Source organism: Coenobita brevimanus, chromosome 14, assembly GCF_032717465.1.
Source record: "Coenobita brevimanus isolate Jiangsu-jjx chromosome 14, ASM3271746v2, whole genome shotgun sequence".
Classification (NCBI taxonomy): domain Eukaryota; kingdom Metazoa; phylum Arthropoda; class Malacostraca; order Decapoda; family Coenobitidae; genus Coenobita; species Coenobita brevimanus.
Window position 1 is genome coordinate 17,027,741 of NC_136967.1, and position 25,931 is coordinate 17,053,671.

A 25,931-nucleotide genomic window follows, 5' to 3' on the forward strand; every position below is an offset into this window, starting at 1 on the left:
TACAATACTGTATGCACTGTTTTTCTTTCACAGCACAACACTAAATTCCCGTGTGGTCTAGTGGAGAAGTTCCTGCCGTTTAATCACTCTCAGAGTCTGAGAGTATCGCTGGCAGGTGACCTAGGGGTGCGTCGCTGGGTCGTGGTGATGGCATACCCACTGCAGACGACTCAGAAGATAGACGCAAACTCACGTCGAGCGGTGACTCCATCGTGACTGATGTGCTGGGCTGTGGCTCGCAGCATGAGGGCCTGTCTTGGGGAGGCAACGGAGTGGAGCCAGGACTGGGCACAGCAGGGGTCACGGGCCTGAAAAAACTGTCAATCGTTGATTGATGTAAGGAACGACAATTCTGACGATTTATGATGTCCTGCCTGAAAGCACGCACTTCCTCCACGAGTCCCGAGGGCCCCATCTCCCTGTCGCAGTCCAGGTGTTCCAGGTAGTCCAGAACGAACTCTAGGTGTTCCTGGAGTGCGCTCAGCTTGGGGATGGCTGGAGTTGTGTCATGCTGAGAGGAGTCCGCATCATCGTTGCCATCCTCGTCGGAATCTTCAAGCTGGGTACTGACACCTGCAACTGAAGATGTGATCTCAATATCAGACAGGGTCTGCTACCCAGGATCGCCCTCGTCGTCATCCAGCCACTCATGCACTTCGTCCACATCAACATCATCGCCGTGCACATGTAGACGTGCATGGAAGTCATTCACGTCGAAACCTAGGAAATCGTACTCCGCATCCATTCCGAGAAGCAGACGAGACCAACCATTTTCTAGAGTCTTGACAGGGATTTCCTTCCATGCACTGGCCCAGTTGTAAATGGCAGACTTGATGTTGTAGCGGCGAAGGTTTTCCAAAGACCGCTGGCTTCACGTGTCCCGTCCCTGCCTGCACTCGTCCTCGTCCTCGAGAACAACCATCACCTCATCCAGGAACTTTCGGCGGTATAGGAGCTTCGTTGCCACAATCACTATTTGGTCCATTGGTTGGCAGAAACATGGACCTGATCCGGCCATTCTCAGCCACCAAGTCCTTGTCGCACGGGTGGGCAGGTGCATTGTTGAGGAGAAGGAGGGCCTTTACCTGGTTGCATGGGATTCCCAGTTTCTCCGTCTGGCAATGTATGACCTCCTTGACGTAATGGCGGTGGAACCAGTCTTTGAAGATCTGGGCTGTGAACCATACCTTCAAAGAATGGTACCAGACAACAGGAAGGACATCCATCACCCCACAAAGACACCGAGGCTGCTTTGCACGGCCAACAATAACGGGCTTAAGCCGGTGCATGCCATTAGCACTGGCACAACACAAAGTAGATAGCCGTTGCTTGGAGAGCTTGCAGCCAGGTACATGCTTCTCTGTCTCCTCGGCTAGAGGGTTCGTTGGCAAAGAGCGATAGAATAAACCAGTTTCGTCAGGATTGTAGACTTGACCGAGAGTGAGGCCCTCCCTGTCGATCAAGCCCTTCAACTTGTGCCGAAACTCCTCTACTCCATCCTCGTTAGTGTCCAAAGCTTCGCCATGAGACTTACGGTTGGTAAGGCCATGCCGTAACTTAAACGCGAAGAGCCAACCCTCGGATGCCTTGAAGTCTAGGGCGTCGTGAAGCCCTGCGAACTTCTCAACAGCAGCCTTCAGCTCCTTACCATGTACCATCACACCAGCAGCACGTTGCTGTCAATACCAAATCAACGTGGAGCGGTCGACTTCAGCAAACTTGGGAGTAAACATCATCTTCCTCTCCACGTTGCGTTTGCTTCTCGACGAGAAGTCAGCTGTGTACTGCAAGAGTTTGTCTCGGGATCTCTTAATGTCAAAGTAGACTGGGCCAAGTTAAACTCACGGAGGATGCGTGAAGAAGACCATCCCGCATCTACTTTCTCCAATATCTCCCGCTTCTTCTCTAGAGTCAGTACCATTCTCTTCCTCTTCTCAGGCGGCAGGGCCATCATCACACACACGAAGGAGAGGCACGAGAGCAGCAGGAGTGCCTGCAGCAGGTAAGGCACCACCACAAAAGCGAGCATGTAGGCAGCCATGACGATGAGCATTCACTCACGACAAGAGACAGGCGGAAAGTGGGGAGGATGCAGCGGCGCTCTAGCAGATGTCGGAGGAATGATGCGCCACAACAAAGCTGTCCCGCGTCGCGCGCACCAAGTTCAAATTACGGGCGGGATCTTTTTTTTTTTTTTTTTGCGGTTTTCGGACCATTTTGGGAATATTGGATCCTGGAACGATTATGTCCGGTTAGTGGGGATGTCCGGAAAGTGGGCGTCCGGAAAGTAGAGGGATTACTTTTCTTTGTCAAAAGATTCAATAAGAGTGACATCAACAGGAGCAAGATGCTATGTCTGACATTTCTGTTGACTTTGAGGGGTTTGTGGAGGAAGCATAAGAGTGGCAACAGAGGAATCAGGACTCACAGGACTTATCTTCTACCTTGGATGGGGACTCTATGGAGCCGGCACGGCAGGAGGACTGTGTCAGAGACCAGTAGGAGTTCTGCCCTGCCTCGAAACCCCGCTCCCCCTTCCCCCAGCAAACCCACAACATCTTGCACTCAAGGTGAGGCATACTGCAGTGTTTGTGTGTAATTAAGTCTTTATTTGGTAGGCAAAGTCCTAAAAAAAAAAAAAAAAAAAAAAAAAAAAAAAAAAGTGAACCTAGGGCAAGCTTACATACCATGAAACATAGAGCTCCCATAACATGAGAATCCCATAAAGGGGTCCTTCTTGGTACAATATTCCTGCATAATGCAGTCAGTGACTGTGCTTGTAAAAATACATTAAGCTACTGAAAAATACACATTTACAATATCAGTCCATCTCCTAAATGCTTCACTAAGAATGCTGCATAAGGAAGATAATTATTTAATAGCACAGCTTCATAGTGTGACCTTGATCTATCTATAATGCTACTGTACTACTTAATGGTAAATACTCATGAAAGTTGCACACTGCAGGTAAAATGTGTTTTTCTGGATATTTATGCTACAAAATGCCACAGATTGTAGCAAAGGATACAGGCAGGGCTCTCATTACTTAAGTTCTATTAGGGCAGTTCTGGTTTATACTCCTAATTGCTATTTCCTTATTCATGAAGTGAAACTGAGGTTCACTTATGATCTGAAGGACACCCTTCTCTACTGGAAAGAGCACTTTCTTCTTAACTTTGAATAATGTGAGCTTCCTGATTTACAGTAGAACCTTGTCATCTTGGACAGCTATGGGTGACACTAGAATATAATTCAAAGGTGACTACAGCAAGGAAGAAACTAGTTAATTACTGACTAAGATGCAACTAATATATAATATCCAAAGCCTACGCTATTGAACATAGACTTTGATGGACCCCCCTGAAATATAGTTATTGCTGATTAATTAATAATAAGTATATTTATATAATGACAGTGAATTGTCCAGGGTGTGAATTGTCCTGATGGGGAATCGTCCATGTTTTGACGGGGAATTGTCAGATGATGAATTGACTTGACGGTGAACTGTCTTGGAACCCGCCAATCATGGGTAGTCATATAAATCAGGTTAACTGGTTACAAGGCTTTATTTAATGCTTTAACTTTATTTATGTGCTTTACTTTACAAGTCCATACCAGAACAGTAAATATTTAACTTACAAATACAGTACTGTGGAAAAGCAGTACAGCAAATCTTTAACAAACAAATAAAAAAGGCAACATTCCGACACCTATCAGGTAAACTAGTTATAAGACTTTATTTCTTGCTTTAACATTATTTAATAGTACTTTAACTTGCACATAAACTTACCAAAACAGTAATGTAAATATTTAACTTACAAATACAGTACTGTTGGAAAACAGTACAGTGAAACATATGATCACGCGATCAAAACAAACCGTGCACACTGATCTGATGTTGGAGGATTTGGCCTTTCAAAGGCCTCTCGCGTAAATTTATAGTTTTCATAATGGTTCTATAATCTTATGCTGTCTTATACATATCCCAGCACTTACCGCGTATAATTGCAAGAGCGTTCGGCGAGAATGTGTTCGGGACCAGCTTACTGTATTTTAATTGGTGCAAGGCACCGCATGTGTAAGCCAAAGTCATCCCTTTTATGACAATTTAGACCCACTCAATACTGTACATACATGATGGTAGGTGGTGACAACCATCATCCGCACACTTGATGCAGCGCTACCTACTTCTTCCTTCATCTTTATCACTCTTTTTCAGAGTCTGCCCTCCTCTCTTCCCGTTTCTCCCATCTTTTCTGTCACTTTTTATTATTGTATTCTTCTTTCCTTTACTGGTGGCATTACGTTGAGTGCCTAATGGTTTCCTGTACGCCAAAAAAAAATATTTACAATGCTGGGTGGTAACCATATAACCAAACCTACATGTTCCCTACATGTCAACAAGTGAGTTGGGAGAAGGTTAATCTCCTTCCCCATAAAACAACTCAAAGACAACGGCCACCTCTTACGGGATTGTGGCTTATAGATATACAGTATATATACTCTACTGTACACTGCCCACCCTACGAGTGATCTCGTACCCTAAGGTTACAGAAAGTGCTGTACCAGGTCGTGCATTGTTCCCACATACTTCAGAGGTTATAAATGAATTTAATTATGTATAATAACTGAATAATTGATTGTGAATAAGTGCTTTATGGTGGTTAGTCGTGTTCACAAGTGCACACCCTATGTGATACTGTACCTTAAGGCTACAGAAAATGCCGTACTGGGTCGTGCATTGTTCCCTCATTCCTTCGAGGTAAAAAATCCCCTTTTTTCTGTGATTTACAGGTGTTATACTGTACAGGTACAGTTTATCTGAGTGATTTTTGTACATTCTTCTTTATGCACTAACTTGACCATCTTAAGCGTGCCGCCTCTCATGGTGCTCAGGGCGCCGCCCCTAAGCACCAGAAGCATACGACCCTGGAGGAGAAGGAGAAGCTGTTTGACTTGCTGCGGGAGGGCATGAGTTACGTGGCTGTGGGGAAAAATTATGAGATCAAAGACAGCACGATACAGTACATCAAGAAAAATGAGGCTGATATTCAGGAGTCTTACCTGGTCACAGCACCTCTCTCAGCTAAGCATGTGTCACAAGTGCACGACAAAGCCCTTTTGTTGTGGATCCAAGGTCAACACCAAAAGGGCAATTCCACTGATAACAATGCCATCTGCGCCAAAGCTAGGTAGCTGTACAGGCAGCTAAGTCCCCCCACTGAGAACCCCAATGCCCCTGGCACCAGGACTGACCTTGGTCCATCTGCTTCCCCCACTTCAGCGTTTACTGCCAGCAAGTGGTGCTCCGACCACTTCAGGAAGCGGTTTGCCTTGCACAACATAAAGATGATGGGGGAACTGGTGTCAGCCAACCATGCTGCTGCAGCAGCCTTCCCTGATACCTTCAGGGAAATCATCGATGAGAAGGGGTACAAGCCTAAGCAAGTGTTCAACGTCAACAAGACAGGCTTGTATTGGAAGAAGATGCCTGAACGCACCTATGTATCTAGGCAGGAGAGGAGGGCAACCGGGTTTAAGGTAGTCAAGGATCGGTGCATCTTAGTTCTCTGTGCCAATGCTGCTGGGCATATGATTAAACCTGGGTTTACTTACAAGTCAAAGAACCCACAGGCACTCAAGCGCCACAGCAAGAACCTCCTTCCTGTCCACTGGATGAGCAACAAAAAGGCATAGACCACCAGTGTCATCTTCCTGAACTGGTTCCTCAACTGCTTTTTGCAGGAGGTGCATTCATACATACAAAGCTTGGGCCTGCCCTGCAAAATCTTATTAGTGCTGGACAACACTCCTAGCCACCCACATTCTCTCGAGGGAATGTGTGATGATGTGGAGGTAGTTTTCCTGCCACCAAACGCAACCTCCTTGATTCAGCCACTGGACCAAGGTGTAATAAGTGCCTTTAAGGCTTATTACACTCATCAGTCCATGGCCAGGATACACTCTGCCCTTGATGATAATCCTGACCTTAGCGTCATGGATTATTGGAAGGGCTTCACAATCGCTGACTGCCTCACGATTGTGGAAGCTGCAATGACGGAGGTGAAGCCACAGACAGTGAATTCCTGTTTGAAGAATCTGTGGCCCGCAAGTGTGCATGATTTTGCAGGTTTTGTAGCAAGTGAGCAGGTACAGCAGGAAGATTGGAGGACTGTGCGGCTGACGAGGCAAGTCGGAGGTGAAGGTTTTGAAGACATGGAGGAACGGGAAGTCTTGGAGCTCGTTCATGGCCATGAGGTGCAGCTGTCTGAGGAGGAGCTGGTGGAGCTTGCTCAGTCAGTGAGTGAGAAGAAGGAGAAGGGTGATGATGATGCTTCCGGTGGACAGCCACAGGAAGGCCTCAAGCTGGAGAGTTTGGTGAACGTGATGCGGATCGCCTCCAGCCTCAAGTCTGCCATCTACGAGATGGATCCCTCCATGGTGAGGGGAATTAAAATTCAAAACAATACTGACCAGGCCATAGCATCCTACAAGTCAGTGCTCATGGACATGAAGAAACATCGGTCACAACTCCCCATCACCATGTTCCTCCATCGACGGGCCAGACCTGCAATAGCTCCTTCAACTGCTCCTTCACCTGTGCCTTCACCTCTGACCTCATCTGTGTCACAGCCTCAGCCTGTGCCTCCACCTGTGTCCGAGCCTGAGCCTGCAATGGCATCTTCTTCCTCTTCCTCAGTGCATGATCTTGATGACCCTCCACCTGTCTGTGGCAATGGCAAGAGTGGAGATGAGGAGGAGTCAAGCTAGACTCCTTATGCCATTCAGTTACACGTCACATCTTCATCGTCATCATCGTTAAGCAAGTTGTCTGTGTTTGAGGTGAGCATTTTTTTGTAATGAGTAAGGTTATAATAAGGTGTGGTGAATTATTTGACAGATGACTTCCACTGAATCACACTGCTGTGTCTGCCTGCCTCGCACTTCAGCTGTTTTCTGTGGAAGTCACCTGTGAGATGTTTACTCCAATCACTTACAATCTTACTCACAACTGTACTTTATAAATTATCATTGTTGTTTTGTGTTGCATAGGTAATGATTTAGATAGTTTAGGTTAATATTGGGTGTACAAATTATTTTACTGACTTCCAGTACAACTGTAGCTACAGTATTTATAATGTATCGGATGTATCAGTTTGTCACCTACATGGTTACGTACACTGCAAACTCTTAGAACCCTACCAATTACTGTTATTTGTGTTGAACAGGGTTTGTTTCTGATGGGTTAGGCTGTTTTGAGGTGTTGAAATTGATTTATGTGCCTTCCAGGAGTTATTTTTCTTTACGTATGGCATGGGTCTAGGGGGGTCGGAAAGTTCATTCATTCATTGCCAGACGCCATGTATCCCAAACGGGGTGGTCAAGGGCTTAGAGTTAATTGTTTTACAGGGAGGGGCACTAATCCTCCACCAACCCCACTTGACACGTAGGGAGAACGAGCCAGCGGCATCTGGTGTTCCCGGGCGGTCACCCATCCAAGTACTAACCAGAGTATTCGTGGAAAATCCATTTTCGCGGGGGTCTGTGTCCCCTAACCCCCACTTTCGCAGGGGTTCACCTGTACTTTTCACGGAACCAATTAGGCGCGAAACGCAAGGATCCACTGTACATCACACTGCAGTATGCTCATGGTTAAACAGCTGACCTTATTCTGTTTGACTTCCAGAAGGCGTTGTCAAGGTCCATCATCAAACACTACAGGACAAACTGCAAACTATAGGTATATCTGGAAATCTATTTGCACGGATCACGAGCTTCCTCTGCGGCCATATCCTGAAAGTGTGAATAAAACAAAAAATTCCCCAAGACATGTTCTAAGTGGTGTCCCACTGGGATATGTCTTGGGCCCACTACTATTCCTTATCTTCATAAACCATCTGTATGACACTGCCATGTCATGGAGCCTTAAATTTTCACCAGCCTGGTCATAACTGCCCAGACCAGCCCTTGTGTGGGTAACTGTCCTATACAGGTACAGGTATAGCTTGGTTTAACGATGCAATTGGTTAGGTAAAAAACCATCGTCAGGAGGGGTATCATATATCAGGGTAGTTTAACCCTCTCGTCGTTGATGATGTGTAGCGAGTCTTTTGGGCCTTTCCGCGACTATGTGCGATGACCCGTTTTATGTCCTCAAATCACAAAAACTTACGTTAAAGTAAAAGTTTTCGGCCGATCTGCGTCATTTTTGGAAGCGTCCTAGTTCCCGCGCCTCTCGCCAAAAGTAATGACTTGGCAACCTCGGGGCCCGAGACGCGCGGCAGCACGGGCGAGGTGATTAGTAACACGTCAGCTGTCAGGCAGGAAGGTAGCGCGCGGCTGGGGATTTAAATTTTACTCTCTCTACCCCGTCCCGGGACTCGCGTCATATTTTACCGTACCAATAGTGCTTGTGTGTCGTTTTTGGGCACTGTTGTGATTAGATTTTGTGTTTGTAATAGGGAATTAGGTTTTGGAATCGTGTCCGTTATTCTACCGTTGGCCCAACGAAGATACTGGTAAGGCTACCCTGTTTATCAGCGTTTCCCAGCAACTACGCTGTCTCTTCTCTGCACCCGTGAGTATTCAACATTTGAATAACAGTGATAGTGATGCAGGTGAATGTAGTGTGCAACAGCAAGTGAGGAAAGAAATGCTGAAATGTTTAGCTTAGCTGAGGGAGGCGGGAAACCGCTTGACGACACCGCGTTGTCCGGAATGGAATAATTTCCAAGGTGTGGATGAAGTCCTTGTTTTATGCTGATATATGGTGGATAGTGTTATTGTGCAATAGATAGGAGTATAGTGCAATGAGTGTACGTGATGAAATAATGGCTAGGGCAGGAGTCAGTTTCGCATTACAGCCAGGGCAAGCCATTGTGAGTAGAGGAAATACAGTAGGTTTTTATAGGAATATTTGCTTTTATCATATTGTTATATTTATTCCATATGCTTTCTGTGTGAAATAAAGCATGAGTGTTATTGGTAGATTTATCGTATTCTTGTGTGGATGAATGTAAACACTTCACCACATGATCATCAAAAAATATCGTCTGCGAAACCTTAGGTATCGCAGATGTGACATATAGAGCACGATCAGGAACTGTTGTGGTGAAAATATAATGTATGTTTCATAAAATGATGGATTTCATTATGTGTACTGTGAAAATATCATAAACACTGCAGCGTCTTCTCTGCTACACCTTATGGGACAGGTAAGTGTCACGTATATCTCTTTTGGTGAAATGTACTGTGTTTCCTATGTATTGATAAATTGGGCTATGTTTTATGTGAAAAGAAAGTGAAAAAGTGACGCACGTCCTCGTAAGGAATAATTGCATGTATATATATATATATATATATCTCTTTTGGTGACATGTACTGTGTTTCCTATGTATTGATAAACTGGGCTATGTTTTATGTGAAAAGAAAGTGAAAAAGTGACGCACGTCCTCGTAAGGAATAGCAGGTTTTCTTCACCTGATACACACACATATAATCATGCACACACACATACACATACACATACACATGCACACACACATACACATACACATGCACACACACATACACATACACACACACACATACACATGCACATACACATACACAAGCACACACACATACACATACACACATACATGCACACACACATACACATACACATACACACACACATGCACACACATGCACACATACACACACATGCACACACACATACAAATGCACACACACATTCACAGAAATGTTCCGGTGATGAAAGATATAAAAGCGGAGGTACAGGAAGTGTATAAATTACTAGAAACTCAAGATGTAAGGAAAGACCCAGGACCTGATGGAATTTCTAATTGGGTACTGAAGGAATGCAGAGAACAACTGGCGGATAAAATTCACAGTTTAATCGTATGCTCACTGGAAGAGGGGAAAGTGCCACAAGAATGGAAGAGGGCAAATGTGGTACCAATTTACAAGGGAGGAAACAGGGAAGAACCCCTGAATTATAGACCAGTGTCTCTAACAAGCATGGTCACAAAATTGTGTGAGAGAATCCTGAAAGACAGATGGATAAAATATCTGGAAGAGATGAATATTTTGGCTGAATGTCAGTTTGGATTCAGAAGTGGAAGGTCATGTGTTTCTAACTTGTTGAGCTTTTACTCAAGAGCGATTGACGTGGTACAGGAGAGAGATGGTTGGGTGGATTGTGTGTACTTAGACTTAGAGAAGGCCTTTGACAAGGTACCTCATAAGAGACTAATGTGGAAACTAGAATATATAGGAGGACTAAAGGGGAAACTTCAGGAATGGATGAGAGACTTTTTGAGAGACAGACAAATGAGGACAGTAATAAAGGATAGAATGTCTGGATGGAGAGAAGCAACAAGTGGAGTCCCTCAAGGCTCAGTGATGGCGCCAGTACAGTAATGTTCCTGATTTACTTAAATGATATGGTAGATGGAGTGAACAGTTATGCAAGTCTGTTTGCTGATGATGTAAAGATCTTGAGGAAGGTAGAGGTTGAGGAGGATTGTAAAATACTGCAGGAGGATTTGGATAGGATACACAATTGGAGCCAGACGTGGGAAATGAAATTTAACGTAAAGAAATGTAAAATATTGGAAATGGGTAAAAGTACCAGGAGCCCATCACTGAATTATTTGTTGGGTAATGAATTAATCACAAAAAGGAGAGAAGAGAAAGATTTGGGGGTGCTGGTCCAAGATAGTTTGTCACCAGAAAAGCACATTAACAGGATAGTTGCAGAGACTTATAAACTCTTGACTAACATAAGAGTAGCATTTCATTATATGGATGAGGAGATGATGAAAAAATTGATAGTGGCCATGATCTGCCCCAAGTCAGAATATGGAGTGGTAGTGTGGTCCCCACACAAAAAGAAAGATATAAACAAGATTGAGAGAATACAAGGAACAGCAACCAAGATGGTCCCCAGTCTGACAGACCTGTCATATAGAGAGAGGCTGGAAAAACTGGATTTGCCTTCCTTAGCCCCTTAACCGCGGGGCGTCACTTTTGTGACGCTTGGGAGCAAGGGATCATACCGCGGGGCATCGCTTTTGTGATTCTGTGTTATTTTGAATTCACCCGGGCTTCCAAGTGGGGGCTTGTATCATCTGTCAGTACTGCCAATGTCCAACACTAGTCAGCACTCCTAATCTCATCTGTACTCCCATCCATTGTTGACAATTTAGCCATTTCTCCCCGTTCTTGACTCCCCTCCCTACTCCCCCTCCATTACACTATCCTCTCGCCTGCCCGGCCGTGCTACGCTAAGTAAATCTTCCCTGGAATTTTTCACTGATTTCATCCGTTGAAATAAGCCCTATGCCCTATTCTTATACCAAATAATATATACAAGAAAGAAATAAGGTAAGTGAGAGTGCCATACACCTGGAATTGGCTAATTATCACCTGACAACACCTCACGTGCACTCGTTCGCTAATTTTTGCTGTTTTTTTCCCCTTGAAATATGCCATATAATCTATTTTCGTAATAAATATACATATAAGGAGGGAAGGGAGAAGCCTAAGTGATATTTACATTCACCTGGAACTACCTAATTTATAATGTATTGTCTAGATTTCCTGCCAATCATTTAAGTGAAATACATAGCTGTTTCAAGAGCTACGTTGGTAGTACTGAATAACCCCTAAGTAGGCCTCAACCCGGGCCGGCCCTCCTTTATCAGTTCTCTCTCATCTTCCGAAGAGGAGGTACGGCTCATCCTCTTGCTGACTTCAGGGCCTTTTTTCACCCCCATGCAAGGGGCCCTGTGACCTTTACCCCCTACTAAACCTTGTGTGGAAAGAGGTAAAGGGCTGACAATTGATAAAAGAGTGACTACGATCTTTCTATTGAGTAAAACAGTGCAAGTGGAATTGTAAATAATGTGTAAACAGCAAGTGAAAGTAATGAATGTAAATATACGTGAACAATGGAAAATAGTTTTATAAGTTACTTCAAGTGACAGTGCATAACACAGTGTAAATAAAATAGAAATGTAAATAACGTAAATAAAATAGAGAACGTAAATAGAAATGTAAATGAGTAGTATTTTAAGAATACGAGTATATACCCTAGGAGTAATGAAAGTGAAAGTTTCACTATAGCATGTCTGAATACTATGAGTTATGAGAGTGAAGATGAAAGTGACATTCACTCTCAATGCCAGTATACAGGACGAGAAAGTGAATGCTACGTATTTTACTGAAAGAAATTGAATCCCTACAGTGACAATAAACTAATACTACTGAAGGAAACTTATGGATAAAGACTGTAGATATATATAAGTGTTATATAGTAATAGAAATATAAAGTGTGAGGGGTTTTATGAATAATAAATGACGGAGTACCAAGAGCAAACTAGCGCAAGTGCGGCGGTCAGACGCGCTCATAATTTTCACTGCTTTCACAGTGGTTTTTTTTTTGGAGTATGGATCCCAAACTACTTGAAAATCATAGACTAGTGTTTATAGTGTTAATATCTGGCTGTGGTAATCATATTACGGGTTGTCGGGAAGTGTAAAGTGGAGACTTCGTTACCCAACTTCAGAGGTCTCCACAAGTCCTACGGTAACTGACGAAGGCTCAACAAACATTCCAGGAGAAAGCTGAAGGTATGTGCCATAAGCATATATAATTTTAATATTCTAGGACTAATAACTGATTTTTGGCAAATATTTTTTGAGAGTCTGTCAGAGCCCGAATAACCCCGCGGCACACGCAAAACATCGGTAAACATGCCCACGGTGTAGGGGTTTGAGGAAAGGAGAAAGAGGGGAGACATGATTGCAGTGTTCAGGACCATGGTGGGAGTAGATAAAATTGACAAAGATCTGTTTGTATGGGATAAGAGAGCAACAAGAGGACATGGAATGAAATTGAAAAAGTCAAGCTGCTTGAAGGATATCAAGAAATATAGCTTTCCTTACATAAGTATAGACTTATGGAATAGCCTGGACAAAGAGGTCGTCCAGTCTAAAAACTTAAACGAGTTTAAAGCTAAATTCGACTTACTGAGAAACAGCGACGGAAACCCACGAGCATAGTACATTCCGTGTATATCATTCATTCATTCATTGCCAGACGCCATGTATCCCAGACGGGGTGACCAAGGGCTTAGAGTTAATTGTTTTACAGGGAGGGGCACTAATCCTCCACCAACCCCACTTCACACGTAGGGATGCCAACAGCATCTGGTGTTCCCAGGCGGTCACCCATCCAAGTACTAACCAGACCCAAAGTTGCTTAACTTCGCTGATCGGACGGGAAGCGGTGTACTCAACGTGGTATGGCCGTGTATATCACAATTAGGTATATTAGGTAAATACTTAAATATTTGGAACGACTTAGACAAAGAGATGGTGCATGAGAAAAACATTCATGTGTGTAAAGGTAGACTTGATAAATGTGGATATGGAGACAGGACAACACGAGCATTGCTCAATTCCTGTATACTATAAATAGGTAAATACAAATAGGTAAATACATACACACAGACATGCACACACACACACACACATAAACACATATACACACATACACACACACACATCCACATACACACACACACACATTACAAAACTCCTCTCCCAACCGATGTGGTCCTGCAGGAAGATCATTGCCACTGGAGAAGTACGTGGTATTCTTTTTTTTTTTCTTTATCTTTTTACCTCTTTCTGTCAGTATATTTACATATACATATAGGTTGTTATTTACCTCAACACAAATGACAGGGAAATAAGTTCTGTTTCTGTTGCTAGCAACAGGTTTTGTGTTCATGCGTGGTTTCCGAGAGGACTAAAAAGAAGTAATTATATAAGATAGTTGTTGGTATAAAATCGAAGAAACCGTAGCTAGCAAGCATAAAACATGTTCGCGCGCTAAGAGAAAATACTGTAGTTCAGCGCGGTTGCCGGTGGTTCAGCGTGCGGCAAAATACACCACAGTTTATTGCAATTTTCTCGGGAACTATAAGGCCTAGGATTACCGTACTTGTCTTAAATGAAAGCCAATGAAATTCTGCATTGGATAATGGAATAAAAACCTACTGCTCTCACTGAAAATTCGCCACAAAATCTCTCCGATTATAAAAGTTGTACTCTGTTGAACCAGAGTTTTTACTTTATCACTTATTACTCGAAGACCATACCTCGTATCAAACTGAGACACCCGGCATTCGAAAGCTAATAAAATTCTCTTTCGATTGATCGAATAACATGTAGAGATTGATTCGTAAACATTCGACTTATGATGTTGGGAAGTGAAATCGGCGTCACAAATGTTTATTCTCAGCTTCCTAACTTTTGTATAGTGTTTTGTTTTTTTTATCATGTAGAACAAACATCCGCGAGTACCATATGTGGCTATGATGGGAAAATAAATATTTTTGGGTGGTGAAAATAAGCCAAGAATACACATTATCGGAGCGCGTGGCCGTGGGGGGGGTTGTCACACCCGCGGAAACTTAAAAACTTATGTGAGAGCGAGGGGGTTAACATGTAAAGTAATGGGATGCATTTTTCAGCCTTGGGATTCCCCCCAACCAAGTCAAAATCCCACCCAAATGAGCCCAAAAACATGTTTAATGCCAATATAAATGGCTTAACAGCTGTAAAAGAAGCTAACCTAAGCCTAACACCTGTAAATAACTTACTAAAGGCAACAAATAAAATCTGAAAATCATCAAATACTGTATAAGTCTGGAAAAAAACACAAACTTAGTAAATTGTACCCCAAAATGGCAATCTTCACCCCACCTATGGCTAAAACATATTAATCTAGGTCTAAAAACTGTTTATAAATCAACCTAAACACAATTTTAGTCTAAAATATCACCAAAATCAGTTTTAAAAAATCAAAACCCATCATTAAACAGGGGTTTGGCCATCGTTACGTGGAGTACGGTGGTATTTCTACCTCCATCATCAAGCCAGGGTATCGCATGTAGGGGTATCGTATAACGGGGTATTACTGTACCGTATCTGACAAACAGAAGGACTTTGGTGTAACCATATCATCACTAAAATTTCACCAGCACATAACGATGACTGTTAACAAGGCTGGAGGGACTACTCATAACCTTCTAAAAAGCACTGTCAACTGCTCCCCCCAATTCATATTATCACTCCTGACTTCTGACATAACACCCATCTTTGACTTTGCATCTGCTCTCTGGATCCAAGGCTATGTAACTGACAGCAGACTAAGGCTATGGCCACACCAAAAGCGATCAGCGGGGAGGTAGCACCAAGTGATGAACGGTGACATGAGCATCAACACGACATGTGTCCAAATAGGAAGCGGCAACCTTGCACGAGACAGATAGTCAGAAGCTGTTCATCAGTGTAGGCATGCCATTGTTCAGCCTGTTCACTCTCATCTTAAATGTCAGGACCATCTTGCCTGGCCCCGGGCTCCTATGCTCCTCATGGGGCAACACTGGATTAGATGATGAATGAATGAATAAAATTTCAATGTCTAACTGATATTAATGACTTTATTTGAAATTTTGATGATACCTTAAAGATTAATTATCAAGTGATTTATTTTTCTTTGTTTTTCATGTGTATTATTTCACTATACAAGTTTCTACTGACTACCTAGAATGAAATATCTGCTGGACAATTCATTATCTACTGAAGTATAATTCACAGATTTATGTACTGATAAATAATAAAATTTTCGATGATCCTTATACAGTATATAAGTACATACATACATACACACACACACATACATACATACACACATACATACATACACACACACACACACACACACACACACACACACATACATATATATATATATATATATATATATACACTGGATTCTCGAACTTTGACAGTTTAGAATTCGATGAATCAAATTTCGATGCATTTTGGAGTGGTTTGCCTACCTCACGTTTCGATGCAAAGTCGTGTATTTCGATGCTCTCAGGGCCAGACTCCAACCAAAACAAGCAAAGATAATATTTTTGATGTGAACCAAAATGCTAGAAGCGAAGGAAAATTATAAGAAAAAGGATGAGCCTAACCTAATATCGTATGTGACGTGCTCTCAGGGCCAGACTCCAACCAAAACAAGCAAAGATAATATTTTTGATGTGAACCAAAATGCTAGTGAAGGAAAATTATAAGAAAAAGTATGAGCCTAACCTAATATCGTATGTGACATGTGTCAAGAAGAGAATGAAAATCAACATCATTTATTCAGAGGTGGGCACACAATGATAAGGTTCCGAGACAATTCACCGTCAAGTCAATTCGCTGTCAGATACATTCCCCGTCAAAACATGGATGATTTCCCATCAGGACAATTCGCACCCTGGACTATTCCTTGTCATTCTATAAATACTGTATACTTGCAGTATTATTAATTAATCAATACTTTCATAACTCGAAAATATAACAGGAGAAATTAAAGGAAAAGAATTAATAACAGAAATACTAAAACAAAATGAATTACAGGTGGTAGCAAATACAGTAGGCAGAATACTGAAACGAAGAGAAGTACAGTAATTATGAATATAAGGAGCAACGCAAAAATCAACAATAGAGACTCGTTTCGTTTCGATTTTAAAGGCTCTAAGATGCTTGCATGCGTCGGCCTTGGTCACCAAATGGCGGCTCTCCATGCTGCACGATCCATTGCAGCCTCCCTGTTCAGTCCCTTAACCCTAAGGTCACACTTAATGACCTCGTCCCATGTCTTTCTCAGTTTACCCCTCGTAACCCCACCTCCAAAATTAACACTTCTCATTTTCCTCACCCAATTATCATCCCCAATCCTCTCCACATGTCCAAACCATCTCAATCTACCTCTCCTCATCACAACACCAATACACTCCAGTCCCATCCGACCTCTCAACTCTTCCATCGTGAACCCAGCCCCACCAGACCTTGGACGCAGGGACGTACTACACATAAACCTAATCATTGTCATTTCTGTACATCTGAGCCGGCGAATATCCTCCTCCTTCACTGCCCAGGTCTCACTACCATACAGCATTACACTCCTAACACATGCTGCATACAAAGACCCCTTAGCACGTAGGGAGAGTCCGCTCAATGTCAGGAGAGGCAAGAGCTCCCTGAACTTCTTCTAGCCACTTCTCACCCTAGCCACAGAGCTAGCTCCAGCCCAACCTCCAACACACAACATGTCTCAAAAGTTGTAGCGGCGAAGGTTTTCCAAAGTCCGCTTGCCTCGTGTGTCCCGTCCCTCCCTGCGTTCGTCCTCACCCTCGAGAACAACCATCTCCTCGTCCAGGAACTTCCGTCGGTATAGGAGCTTTGTTGCCACGATCACTACTTGGTCCATTGGTTGGATGAGAGCAGTCGAATTAGGTGGCAGAAACATGCACCTAATTCGGCCATTCTCAGCAACCAAGACCTTGTCGCACGGGTGGGCAGGTGCATTGTCGAGGAGAAGGAGGGCCTTTACCTGGTCGCGCGGGATTCCCGGTGTCTTCATCTGGTAATGGATGACCTCCTTGATGAAGTGGCGGTGGAACCAGTCTTTGAAGATCACAGCTGTAAACCATGCCTTCAAAGAATGGTACCAGATGACAGGAAAGACATCCATCACCCCACAAAGGCACCGAGGCTGCTTTGCGCGGCCAACAACAACCGGCTTAAGCCGGTGCATGCCGTTAGCACTGGCACAACACAAAGCAGATATACGTTCCTTGGAGAGCTTGCGGCCAGGTACACGCTTCTCCATCTCCTCGGCTAGAGGGTTCGTTGGCAGCGAGCGATAGAATAGGCTAGTTTCGTCTGCGTTGTAGACTTGACTGAGAGTGAGGTCCTCCATGTCGATCAAGTCCTTCACCTTGTGCCGAAACTCGTCAACTCCATCCTCGTTAGCGTCCAATGCTTCGCCATGAGCTTTACGGTTGGTAAGGCCATGCCGTAACTTGAACGCAAAGAGCCAACCCTCGGATGCCTTGAAGTCTAGGGCGTCGTGAAGCCTCGCGAACTTCTCAGCAGCAGCCTTCAGCTCCGTTCCACGTACCATCACACCAGCAGCACGTTGTTGTCGATACCAAATCAACGTGGATCGGTCGATTTCTGCAAACTTGGGGGTAAACATCGCCTTCCCCTCCACGTTGCGTTTGCTTCTCGACGACAAGTCAGCTGTGTACTGCACGAGTTTGTCTTGGGATCTCCTAATATCGAACAAAGTAGACCGGGCCAGGTTAAACTCGTGGAGAATGCGGGAAGAAGACCACCCCGCATCTACTTTCTCCAATATCTCCCGTTTCTTCTCCAGAGTCAACACCACTCTCTTCCTTTTCTCAGGTGGTGGGGCCATCATCACACACATTAAGAGGAGGCCCGAGAGCAGCAGGAGTGTCTGCAGCAGGTAAGGCACCACCACAAAAGCGATCACGTGGGCAGCCATAACGACAAGCGTGCACTCGCGGTGAGAGACAGGCGCAAAGTGGGGAGGATGCAGCGGCGCTCTATCGGACGTCAGAGGAATGACGCGTCACAACAATGCTCTCCCGCGCCGCGCGCGGCAAGTTCAAATTACAGGTGGGAAAAATTTGTGTTTTTTTTTTTAATTTTTTGGGGGTTTTCGGACCATTTTGGGAATATTGGATCCCGGGACGATTATGTCCAGTTAGTGGGGATGTTCGGATATTGGGCGTCCAGATATTAGAGTGATTACTGTATACATATATAAATACAGTATATACATTATATTATATATATATATATATATATATATATATATATATACACACACAGTGGATGCTCGATTATCCAGGCTTGGATTATCCAGCTTTCAGTATATCTGGGCCATGACCGAATGGTTCAGTGGTACAGTAATACATAGAATTATCCATACGATAGCTCCGGTTTAAACAGGAAGCATCCAGTTGCTAGGGAGCAAGGCATGGGTAAACCAGAGAGAGTCTGCTCACCCTGCCCCCACCCACACCTACTGCTCACCACTTGATCACAAGGGTGGTAGGGTGGAGTTTGGTGAGGCAACTGATACTCCTGACCTAGCCTAACCTTGCTTAACTACTTAATTTAAAATAATTCAACCTAACCTGACCTAACCTGGGCTCCAGTTGGGAAATTGGGAAACTTAATCCACTTTTATGTACGATGAGTTTCTTCCATTATGCCCGAAGCAATCGTAGGTATGGCTTAAAGAACGTGATAATAAAAGAGAAAATCTTTCAGCAAGAGAAGGTAATTTACTACCGTCAAAATATAAAAACACAGAAAACAAACTGCAGGAATATGAAGTGAATTGTGAAGTCTTTAGGCTGTATGCTTAGACAAAAAGTAATGGGTTTCCCAATTTTAGGAAACGAAATGGAACAAGAATGTCTGCTAAAAAAAAAAAAAAAAAAAAAAAAAAAAAAAAATTTAATCATGTGTTCTCATAAGTTAGCATTCAGTTCTGCATTCTTCGTTAGATGTCGCGCTTCCCAACACATTTCGGACCGACAGAGCATAGTTATTTCTTCCTTTTACATTTACTGTTCATTCTTTTGTTCGTTCTTAAGTGTACTGTATGTGTGAAAGAGAGTATTAATACAAACAATAATGCATTCCATTAACGCCATCATAGATGCCAGCCTCGAACAATGCTTTACTGTACCGGTGTCAGGGATGTTGGTTTAGGGAGAGCTATAAAAACTGCGAACAATTGTGGGAAGGGCACGAAGGTCACTGGTATGTTTTCACGACACTCCTCTACCATCTCAAACAGTCAGGTGGTCTGCCACTTCACTTCAGATGTTTTCGCCGATATGTTTAAATGTTAATGTAACATGCACCCTAATTATGAGTAAGTTTCTTCCATTATGCCTGAAACAATCGTAGGCAAGGCTTAAGGAACGTTATGATAATAAGAGGAAATCTTTCAGCCAAACGTAATTTACCATCCACAAAATAGGCAGAAAAATACAGAAAACAAACTAGAGCAATATGAATTGATTTGGTAAGGTTATTAGGCTGTATCCTTGGAGGAAAATTTATGAGTTTCACAATTATAGGGGGCAAAATGGAACAAACATGTTTACTAATAAGAAAAAATACTTTCATCTCACGTGTTCTCGTAAGGTGGCATTCAGTTCCACATTCTTTGTTCGATGTTGCTTCCCAACACATTTCGGACCGACAGAGCTTACAGTTATTTCTGCTCCTTAGAGTTAAGTGTACATTTATTGCACATTCTTTTGTTCATTCGTGTATGTGTGAAAGAGAGAGTAGTGATATGTATTCCATTAACCCCTTCATTGCTGCCAGCCTTGAACAATGCTTTACTGTACCGGTGTCAGTGACGTTGAGTTAGGGAGAGCCATAAAAACTGTGAACAGTTTTGGGAAGGTAAAGAAGGTCACTGGTATGTTTACACGACCCTACTCTACCATCCCAAACAGCTAGGTGGTCCTTTCATCCCAGACGTTTTCGCCGATATTTTTTAATGGTAAAGTAACATGCACCCTAAAATTATGTTTGAATGCTAATGTAACATGCCCCCTAATTTTATTAATTCTTTCACGAATCATAGCAAATCACAAGATGGGTTTAAGGAGGAGGGGAAAAAGCCAGGTTTACCAGCTGAGTCTTTTCACATCTAAGAAAAAGAAACTGACTTTATAACTTTGAAAAAATGGTTTCAAGGTCTGCCACGGGAGCACACAAATTTCTGAACTCACAAACATTGAGGATTTGAGGAGGGTAAACATACGCTTTGCTGTAAGCAGTAAAACCACCTTACCAAATCAGTTCATCCTGATAGTCTATTATATTTTTCTTATTATTTCTGGGTTGGTAAATAAATACTTCTTGTTAAATCTGTTTCCCCGATGTTTTTAACTGTTCTGGTGTGACGACTCTTTGATTCGGTACGTATTGGCAGAAGACACTGTTCTAATCTAAGTGTTTAAACCTGGCCTAGCCTAGCTTAATTGCACCTAATAATTTAACCTAACCTAATCTTCAGTTGGGAAACGAAGTCCACATTTGAGTACGATGAGTTTCGTCCATTTTGCTGAAAACAATCGTAGGTACAGCTATAGACAGGATAGTGTTTGGAAACTCCCTGTACTGTTGTTTGCAGATGATACTGTGTTGTTGAGTGAAGACGAAGGGGAGCTGCAAGGCTTGGTGGATGAGTTTGAGAGTGTGTGTAAGAAACGGAATCTAAAGGTGAATGTAGGGAAGAGTAAAGTGATGGTCTTTGAGAGAGGTGAAGTTAGTGAATGTACAGCGAGGTTGGATGGTGAGTAATTGGAAAATGTGAGTACATTTAAGTACTTGGGTAGTGTGATGAGTAAGTTTGGAGGTTTGGAGGGTGAAGTGCTTGAAAGGGTACAGCAGGGAAGAAAGGTTGCTGGTTCTTTGAAAGCAGTGATAAAAAACAGGGAAGTGAGCATGGAAGTGAAAAAGTTACTACATGACAGTATTGTGATACCAACTCTAACGTACGGAAGTGAAGCTTGGACATTGTTGGAAGGACACAAGTCAAGAGTGAGAGCAGTGGAAATGAGTTATTTAAGGGGAGCCTGTGGAGTCACGTGGAGAAACAGGCTGACGAATGAGGATATAAAGGAGCGTTGTGGTGTGGATGTGGATGAGATAGGAAGCGTTATGAGGTACACACTGAGGTGGCTTGGCCATGTGGAGAGGATGGAGGGTGAAAGAATGACGAAGAGAGTGTATGTGAGTGAGGTGGAGGGGGGAAGAGGGAGGGGGAGGCCGAGGATGAGATGGAGGGATGGTGTGGAGAGGTATATGAGAGAGGGGGGGGTGAGCTGGGAGCAGGGCAGTGAAATGGCGGGGGACAGGGTGACTTGGAGGCGATTTGTTTGTGGCCACCCCAAACGGGATTGAGGCGTCTGGCAATAGATAGATAGATAGAAATCTTTCCGTAAGAAAACGTGGTTTAATGAACTGAATATAGTCTGAAAAATACTGAAACAAGCTAGAGGAATATACACTGAACAGGAAAAGTCTTTCTGGTACTTAAAATGTACATTTACCGGTAAATAAATCGGTCGAACAGTAGAGTACATGTGTTTTGGTTCCGCCGGATTAATCGTGCTTTCGGACCAATCGGGCACCCCTTAACACCATATAGCCCGGATAACCGGGCTATCTCTGTATATATATATATATATATATATATATATATATATATGTAATATATATATATATATATATATTTATGTGAAGGAGAGTAAAAAGAAAGTGGATGAAGAGTTTGGGAGGAATCTGAGTGTGAAATGGAGGGAGAGTAAGAAATTGTTTTGGAAGGAGGTAAAGAAAGTAAGGAAGTGTGAAAGGGGAAATAGTAGGAGAGTGAAAGATAGGAATAATAGATTGTTGGTGGAGAAGAGAGAGAAATTGAGGAGATGGAAGGAGCACTTTCAGGATTTGTTGAATGTAGAGAGTGACAGCAGTGCGAGTATAAGTGGTTGGGGAATGGCTGGGAGAAGAAGAGATGAAAGGAGGGAGGAAGAGATCAGTACGGCGGAAGTACCGGAAGTGATGAAGAAGATTAAGTTGGGAAAGGCCCCAGCAATTGATGGAGCGTGTGGTGAAATACTTAGGTATGGGGGTGAGATTGTTGTGGAGTGGATATGCAAGTTGTGTACATTGGCTTGGGAAGAGGGAAGGGTTCCAGAGGACTGGAAATCAGGTATAATTGTTCCTTTATACAAAGGAAAAGGGAAGAGAGAAGTATGTGGTAACCATTTGGGTATTTGCCTTCTTAGTGTGACTGGTAAAATATATGGTAGAATACTCATTGATAGGGTTAGGCATATGACAGAGGAGCTAGTTGGAGAAGAACAAGGGGGATTTCGGAAGGGAAAAGGGTGTGTAGATCAGATATTTGTTCTAAGATGTTTAGTGGAGAAGTATCTATAGAAGGGAAGGAAAGTGTATGCTGCCTTCATGGACTTGGAGAAAGCTTATGACAGAATAGATAGGCAAGGTATGTGGAAGGTATTAAGAATTTATGGAGTGGAGGGGAAATTGTTGAGTGCTGTGAAGAGTATGTATGAGGGAGCTAGCGCTGCGGTGCGAGTGGATGGTGAGCTGAGTGAGTTCTTTGATCTCAATGTGGGACTGAAACAGGGTTGTGTGATGTCTCCATGGCTGTTTAATATATATATATGGATGGGGTTGTAAAGGAGGTGCAGGGTAGGGCAGTGGATGTGGGGGTGGCTCTAATGAATGAGGGTGAGATTTGGAAGCTTCCGGTGTTGCTGTTTGCTGATGATACAGTATTGTTGAGTGAAGATGAATGGGAGTTGCAAGGTTTGGTGAATGAATTTGGGACAATGTGTAGGAGGAGGAATCTGAAAGTTAATGTAAACAAAAGTAAAGTTATAGTGTTTGAGAGGAATGAAGTCACAGAGTGTGCAGTGAGGTTGGATGGTGAGGATATGGAGAATGTGAGTGCATTCAAGTACTTGGGTAGTGTGATGAGTAGGGATGGAACTTTGGGGGATGAAGTGCGTGAAAGGGTACACCAGGAAAGGAAGGTTGTTGGTACACTGAAAGCAGTGATGAGAAATAGGGAGGTGAGTATGGAAATTAAGAAGTCACTGCATGATAATATTGTGATCCCTACCCTGACGTACGGAAGCGAGGCATGGACCTTGCAAGAGGGGAACAAGTCAAGAGTGAGAGCAGTGGAAGTGAGTTACTTGAGAGGAGCATGTGGAGTGATGTGGAGGGACAGGTTGATGAATGAAGAAGTGAAGGAACGTTGTGGGGTGGGGTGGATGTGGATGTGGTTGAGAAGATTAGGAGAAATACACTGAGGTGGTTTGGACATGTGAAGAGAATGGAGAATGAACGACTGACTAAGAGGGTGTATGTAGGTGAGATGGAGGGAGGGAGAGGGAGAGGTACACCGAGGATGAGGTGGAGGGATGGAGTTGAGAGGTATATGAGGGAGAGGGGGGTGAGTTGGGGGGAGGGTAGTCAAATGGTGGGTGACAAAGCGACTTGGAGGCGTTTTGTCTGCGGCCACCCTTTGCAGGATTAGGGCGTCGGGCTATAGATAGATAGATAGATAGATGTGTATATATATATATATATATATATATAATCATCAGCCATTTGAGTATCCACTGCAGGACCGTCTCATCCTGACAGAAGTCAGGACGATACAGCCAATGTATCTCTACCAAGTAGCTTAGGCTGTCTAGTAGAGATTGTATAGGGTGAGAAGTGCTTGTACGTATAACTGTAGTGTTGGAGTGGCTTTGGATGTGTGTGTAGTCTGTGAACCAAGTGTAATTGGCCCACGCAAGCCGATTGGGTGCAAGCATACTTTATAGTAAGCGACACTGGTTCAACCACAGCACCCCTTGTGTCCGCCAATGCAGTAAGTGGCCGGGTGAACACCCCCAAAGTTTATTACCCTGGCGGGGTGCGAACCCTGGCTCACCCGTGTACGAAACGCACACTCTACCACTGTACTACAGAGGCTCCATATATATATATATATATATATATATATATATATATATATATATACACAGTACATCCCCCAAGTACGCGCCTATATGGGCAGCAGAGGACGTCACGTACAGTGGTACTAGGAATTCACGTACTGTGAATACACAAATGTATGGAAAAAATTACATATGGGCGGCACCCTGCTTCATGGGCAACCCTTGAGAGGCCTTTCAGACCAAAGTATTGTACTATATAGGGAAACTATCTAAGACATATTACCTAAGATGCAGTAAACCTACAAGATCATGGCTTTACTAGGGGGAGGCGGTGGCTGAATCGGTAGAGAGGCGGCTTGCAGTCCTAATGGACCCAGGATCGAATCTCGGCTGGGGCAGGGAACAGTTTAAGGATTTGAATTTCCTAAAAGCAGACTTTCCTGATCTACCAGATGACCCGCCGACATGTCGTAAAAGTACCCCCGCTAATACCAATACACCAGTCCTGTATGAGACAGCCCTAGCATGTATTCAATATGGACGGTGGGTGTTAGCGCCGAAGTGGTGACATGTGGAGGTGTAGGAGGACTACTGGGCCTTGGGATAGGCAACTGCCCCCAAGAAATAGGCCCTGAGCCTTTGCCCAGAGTCGGACACATAAAAAAAAAAAAAAAAAAAAAAAAATCATTGGCGGCAGGTAGTGGCGACCATCATCCACTCACCTGATGTAGTGCTGCCTACTTCTTCCTTAGCATTTATCATTCTTTTTCTGTGCCTGCCCTCCTCTCTTCCAATATCTCCTATCTTTCCTGTCACTTCTTATTGCTCTTCTTTCCTTTACAGGTGGCTTTACATTGAGTGACAAGCCAAATGGTTTCCTGTAAGCCAAGAAACCATTTACAATGCTGGGTAGTAACCATGTAACCAACCCATACGTGCTCCCTATGTGTCAACAAGTGGGTTGGTGGAGGGTTAGTGCCTCTCCCCGTAAAAGCAATAACTCAAATTCAAATGGCCACCCCTTACAGGATTATGGCATCTGGCAATTGATAGATAGATAGATAGACCTTTACCTGTTATCACTTCTTAGGGGGGCAATGTCACATACCCAGGGTAACCCGGATTTGGGCCACTCTTCGCTGCCCGTCTCGCTTACAAGGAGTTCAATTCGCGTACTAATAAAAAATACACTAAATTAAAAATAAAAATAGGTCCTCGCGAACAAGGGGGATCGCGTACTCGGAACTCGCGTACTGTGGGGATGTACTGTATATACATATATAAACAGATAGATAGAAAGATATATATATATATACAGTAATCACTCTAATATCCGGACGCCCAATAACCGAACATCCCCACTAACCGAACCTTATCGTCCTGGGATCAAACATTCCCAAAATGGTCCGAAAATCCAAAAAAATTGGAAAAAAAACCGATTTTTTGCCGTCCGTAATTTGAACT

The 25,931-nt window shown here is 43.4% G+C and overlaps 1 protein-coding gene and 1 non-coding gene across 4 annotated transcripts in view; both read right to left on the reverse strand.

Annotated features, from left to right (window-relative positions):
* Positions 1-25,931, reverse strand: part of LOC145417504 (WD repeat-containing protein 37-like) — a 390,073-nt gene that overhangs the window by 328,372 nt on the left and 35,770 nt on the right. The window lies entirely within an intron of this gene.
* LOC145390447 (5S ribosomal RNA) lies at positions 13,207-13,325 on the reverse strand. The gene has a single exon (XR_013895636.1). It is a non-coding gene; the product is annotated as a 5S ribosomal RNA (ribosomal RNA).